Source organism: Eriocheir sinensis, chromosome 15 (assembly GCF_024679095.1).
Source record: "Eriocheir sinensis breed Jianghai 21 chromosome 15, ASM2467909v1, whole genome shotgun sequence".
NCBI lineage: Eukaryota > Metazoa > Arthropoda > Malacostraca > Decapoda > Varunidae > Eriocheir > Eriocheir sinensis.
In genome coordinates this window covers 2,784,512-2,790,511 of record NC_066523.1, presented here as the reverse complement: position 1 = coordinate 2,790,511, position 6,000 = coordinate 2,784,512, and the positions used below count along the sequence as shown (strand labels likewise).

The following is a 6,000-nucleotide window of genomic DNA, read 5'->3' as shown; positions in this document are numbered from 1 at the left end:
CACCGAACACTGACTTTGCAAACCGAACACGCTCGACCTCGTTAACGAACACACACAGAGGCCTCCGTTACAGTGAACAAGCCACGCCTTTCATATGCCAGACCAGAAAAAAAGAAATAAGTAAATAATATTGACTGCTGTATTTAACCGACCTCGTCTCGCAAACACGGAATACGCGCTTTCCCGAATTTCGTCACGCTCGCTGCACTCTGATTGGCGGAGGAGTGACGCAGCCGGAGTGACGTCACGCGCCTCACCTGCCTTCGGTAAATGGGCGAATCACTCACCTGCCGGGAACTGAGCGCCGAGTCCATTTGTGGCGCCGCTGACTAGTCCTGCTGCTGCCTCTCCTCCTGCTTGTTCTGCCTCTGCCTGCTGCTGAAACGAAAGGAGAAAGCTATTAGAGAGGAAAGCAAGCACAGATTCGACCCCTATTTGAAAAGCCTCTCTGCTCCTTCTTCTCCTGCTTCTAAATATATCTCAGTTTGCCTATTTTAAAAGCCTCTCGACTCCTGCTTCACCTGCTTCCTCTGCCTCCTACTGAAACGAGAGGGGAAAAGTCTGGGAGGAAAGCAGACAAATTCTAGCCTATATTCTTTGACATATCGACATCTCAGTTCGCCTATATGAAAAGCCTCTCGACTCTGCTTATCTTGCTTCTTCTTCTACTGAAACGAAAAAACGATATGAGAGGAGACCAGACACAGATTCTAACTCGTATTCTTAAAACTATCGGCATCTCAGTTCGCCTACTTGAAAATCCTCCCCTAGAAGTTGTTGAGATTACCACGGGCTATTTTGTAATACATATAGTGTTTGCTTAACCTTTGAACATGAATACTATCCTTGAAAACCCGGTAAATCTTCGCTGTAGTCTTGGGAAATAGGAAATAGTTGTAATGGAAGTCTGATACGTTGAAGAATATGGACAGGACATTCTAAAGAGAGCTAAGTGGGTGGATAGCCTGCCAGAAGATGAGGAACTGGTTGGGGGTCTCAGGGTAGCTTCAGATAATGGTTTTTAAAATGAATGGGGAATAAATAAGATGAAAGCCCACTAAGAAATTATAAAGGGACGTAAATGAAAGGTAGTTGGTTCTCTTTACCTTGGTTGGACTTGGGAGCGGCTACAGATGTCTATGTTTCAGAGGGAAAGAAAAATATACAAGAAGAGGAACTGATTGGGGTCTTGGTGTACCGACGGGTAATAGTGGACAAGAGGAAATGGGAAAAAATAACACGAAAGCAAACTAAGACATTATAAAAGGAGTTAGATGGATGGTAGCTTGAGAAAGGAAGGTGGTGTTGGTGGTGTTGGTGTTGGTGGTGGCTACGGATGTTTGTGAATCAGAGGAAAATGGAAAAAATAATACGAAAGCCAACTAAGACATTATAAAAGGAGTTAGATGGATGGTAGCTTGAGAAAGGAAGGCGGTGGTGGTGGTGGTGGTGGCTACGGATGTTTATGTATCGGAGGAAAAGGAAAGCATATATGAGTAGGAAGCAGACAGACGGAGAGAGAATGCAAAGAGTTAAATGGGAAGAGATTGTACATAGTTGACGGGTGGGTAAACTTAACATAGAGAAGAAGCGCTGGTAGTGGTCGTGGCGGAGAATGTGGATATTGGTGGATATTGACGTATTAAAAGAATGAGGAGAAAACTAATGAGACTGGGGGATGAGGAAAGCAGATTTGCGTGGCTAGATAAGAGGAAAGCAGTGAAGTTAGTATAGTATTAACTCAGCTAGTGGTTGTAGTATAGGCTGGTGGTGCCACTGACTAACCGGAGAATAAAAAGATGTCCGGGAGAGAGGAGCAGGAGGTTTAAGAGACTGCGGGGGTGAGCTTTAGTGTGAGAGAGAGAGGCGGGTAAGGTTGAGGAGGCCGAAGGGGAGTGGTAGAATGAGAGGGAGAGGAGGGGGAGGTTTTGGAAGGCAATGAGGAGTCTTAGAGTGCGGGGGAGAAGCAGAAGTTAAGGAGGCCGCGGGGTAGAGTCTTAATGTGAGGGAGAGAGGCGGGTGAGGTTGAGGAGGCCGAAGGGGAGTAATAAAATGAGGGAGAGAGGAGGAAGAGGTTTTAGGGGGCACGGAGGAGTCTTAGAGTAAGGGAGAGAAGCAGAGGAGGTTAAGGAGGCCGCGGGGTAGAGTCTTAAAGTGAGGGAGAGAGGCGGGTGAGGTTGAGGAGGCCGAAGGGGAGTGGCAAAATGGGGGGGAGAGGAGGGGGAGGTTTAGGGGGGCACGGAGGAGTCTTAGAGTGAGGGAGAGAAGCAGAGGAGGTTAAGGAGGCCGCGGGGTAGAGTCTTAAAGTGAGGGAGAGAGGCGGATGAGGTTGAGGAGGCCGCGGGGGAAAGCCTTCGAGTGAGGGTAGTCTGGCGCGAGTCAAATGGAGGGTATCTAGATAGGGGGAAGACGAATGGTCGGACGGACAGAGGATACCCCACGAGCCGCCGCGCGCCAGACAACCCCGAAATTAGAATCCATTTGTCAACAGGTGAGCCTCGGAGGGCGCGCCCCAGAGAGGTGCCGCGCGGGGGCCAGGTGCGCGGGCGGCGGCGGCAAAAGTGGAGGGGTCGGTGCCTTGACGGTCATCCATTTAACAGTAAACAGCGTGTAAGATATGTATGAACGAAACGGTATTTACAACGGACACAAACAGACACAATAAAACACTCGAAGAAAACAGGTAGATGTAAGTACAAATTTATTTTCGTAAGGTGAAGTAAATGAAAGTATAAAGTAAATTGAAAAAACATATAAATAAGTCTAAATGCATGTACATATACGGAGGCTTCAAAAAATCGATAGTGTGTTTGGGTAACGATGGCAGATACAGTTAAACATTAATAAACATAAATCTGTCTTCCTTTACAGTGCATTGGTGTACACTTAAGTCAATACCCTCAAATAAAAATAAAAATGTTATAAGAAAATCATGCCAAACCAGCAGCATCCTCGGAAAATAAAATGCGTTGCCAGAAACCAAACTCAACCATGAAAACAAAATAAACAAAAAACAAATGAAAATAAAATAAACAAGTAAGCAATAAGCAAATATTATGCTGAGCCACCGAATTGCATCCACTGAGACACAAAGAAGAACAAAAAGATACACAAGAAGAGGAAGAACTATAAAAAAATACCCCCGCGCCACACACACAGCAGGCAATAACACTTAGCTGTGCCCGTGTAAATGAAGGAGATTAAACTCAGTAATTAATTGAAGCTCATTAAGGGTAAACTCCTTTGGTGTCTGGTTTGTGGTTATCTTTACTTTTATTTATGTTTTTAAGAGATTGCCTGCTCTCAACCTGCCTGCCTGCTCACCTGCCTCCGCTTCCACCTCCAACTCCTCCTCCATCCTACTCGTCTACCTGTCTGGCTGCTTACCTCTGCCTCCTTCTGTGTGTGTGTGTGTGTGTGTGTGTAAACCAAGCCATCACAACGCAACGCAAACAAGCTTAAACGCAACACACAAAAAAAAACATCACAAACTATCCCAACACGGTGCAGCACAAGCATAAACACAAACACAACGTCACAAACTCGATCCTCAACTCATTCCAACCCAACCCAACCAAACCAAACCCAAACAAACAGTAATCCAAATCAACCCAACGCCAACCCAGCCTCACCCAACCCATTTCAGCCCAGCCCAGCGGAACACATCGTTAATCGCACCCAACACACGCAGAGGAAAACGAAATACAGTTGCAGCACAGCGCCCCGGCACGCCTTTCCCCACTCCTCGATAGACGTGCAACGGGAGCCAAAGACAGGAAAGTCACTCCGCCGCAGCCACACCCGGACACAGCACGGCAATTAAGCAAGCACGCAGGCAGGCAGACAGGTAGGCGGGCGGGCGGGCGGGCGGGTAGGCAAGCAGGCGGGTGAGAAGGCAGACAGAGGCAACACACGGACTAGTCAACGAGAGAAAACAGAGGAACGAAAATGGTTGTAACAAAAACATTGGATTTAAATACAAAGTAGCCGAAGAAAACGATGAGCAAATGGAGGAGGAAAAAGAGAATAGTTAAACACGAGGCATTCTAGTTTAACACTTTGGACATTGGCAAAATACAATAAAAAAGAAGTAAATACGAAAACTTGGCACATGAGACGCAATGAAATACAGAAAATAACGCAATGTCTAAGGTAAAGGTATACGCTGTAGCTGTGCGTGGCCTCAGTGCTCATCTCCGTTGCATTGGCCATCGAGCAACTATAAAAAAAAGCACATAACATTAAATAACGGGTCGCAGAGGAACCAAAAGAAAAAAATAAAATGCAAAGGAGAAAAGTCAAACAAAACTTAAACATGCGCAGTGAAGCCAAAAAAAGAGGAAGCTAAAACAATGGAAAAAACACCATCCACACACACACACACACACACACACACACACACACACCTGCTCCCTCCCTCCCAGCTGTTCCGTGCTCACACCTGGTCACTGCACTGCACGTCATGGCATCACACCTGGGCCTAATAACAGGTGAAGGTGAGCCGCGGTCCGTTGTCTCAGAGCCCATCATGCACGCTCTCGCCCTCGGCCTCCTTCGGGTTGGGTGGTTGAGTCTCTTTGGTTCAAGGAGTTAATGAGGGTAAGAGTGGCTCAGGGGTTCTTCAGGAGTGGCTCAGAACTTACTAATTCTTTTTTAGTTATTGTTCTGGTTCTTGTTCTGGTTCTTCTTGTTCTTCTTGTTCTTGTTCTTCTTCTTCTTCTTCCTCCTCCTCTTCTTCCCTCTTTCAAGACTGACTCAACTTTTTTTAGGATTGGTTCTCCACTTGTTTAGGATTAGAAAGACTTGTATAGGACTGGTTCAAGGTACAAGGCTGTTCCGGTCGTTTAAGGCTGGATCAGAGAGTGCTTTAGGAGTGTTTAATCAAGGTAGCAAGGATAAGTAAGTGCTGGCTTAAGAGGAAGTGTGTTGAAGGCGAGTTTAAAGTTGGTTCAAAATTGGTACCAAGGTATTTTCAAGCATATGGACCAAATATCTTGTACTTGATTGGTTCAAAGATTATTTTTCAAGTGGATAGGGCCATATTTTTATACACATTTCGGCGCCAGAGAACACATATTTGACAGAGCTTTCATAGGAGTCGTGGGCATTTTCCAAGGATAGTTTTATGACCCTGGTGGTAGTATGACATAGCTTCTGTATCGATTCATCTCCTTTCGGTCTTGAGAAATAGTAAAAGCGAGAGGCCGAAGCGTCCGAGAATACCAACAATAATTACAAAATCTGGTTATGAATTCAAGGAGTTAATGAGGGTAAGGGTGGCTCGGGGGTTCTTCAGGAGTGACTCAGAACTTACTTATTCTTTTTTTTTGTTCTGGTTCTTTTCTGGTTCTTCTTGTCCTGGTTGTTGTTGTTCACATATACAGGACTGGCTCACGACTTGGTTTGGATTGATTGATTGATTGATTCGAGGTTCCATTTTGAGTGTAAGACCCGATATGCAAATTCACGGTTCTGGTTCAAGGGTAGTTTAAGGACTCTCAGGGTTTGTTTTCAGGGATCAAGTTCATGGACGTGGCTTTGGGGTACGTTCGAGGTAAGGGAAGGTAAGAACGGACGGGTCACTATACCAATCAGCTCCCGTTCGCTTCTGCAGGTAAAACAACGAAAAAACTATGAACTGACCACGCGCGGTAAACTCTATCCCCCTAAATACACACACACACACACACACACACACACACACACACATGACATAATGTAACCTTGGGACACAATCTGAAGGAAAAAAAAGAATAACAGCACATCCCGACTCAATCCCTTCGAACGAGGAAATCAACAAAAGCAAGGAGAGAGATCGAGAGAGCAATGGACGACACACACACACACACACACACACACACACACACACACACACACACACCTGCCTCGCTACCACCCTCCTTCCATCCCTGCCTCTCGCCTTCCCTGCCTCCCTCCCTCCCTCGCGCACGCCCGGCTGACGATCACTGCTGCGTCACTCCTGCACCGTAACGCCGCTGA

General features: G+C 46.2%; 1 long non-coding RNA gene across 1 annotated transcript in view; it reads right to left on the bottom strand.

Annotated features, from left to right (window-relative positions):
- Positions 1-287: 287 nt before the first annotated feature.
- LOC126998772 (uncharacterized) overlaps positions 288-6,000 on the bottom strand; it is a 132,962-nt gene continuing 127,249 nt past the window's right edge. The window contains exon 3 of the long non-coding RNA XR_007752985.1: positions 288-378. This is a non-coding gene — a long non-coding RNA (uncharacterized LOC126998772). The remainder of the gene's footprint in view (positions 379-6,000) is intronic.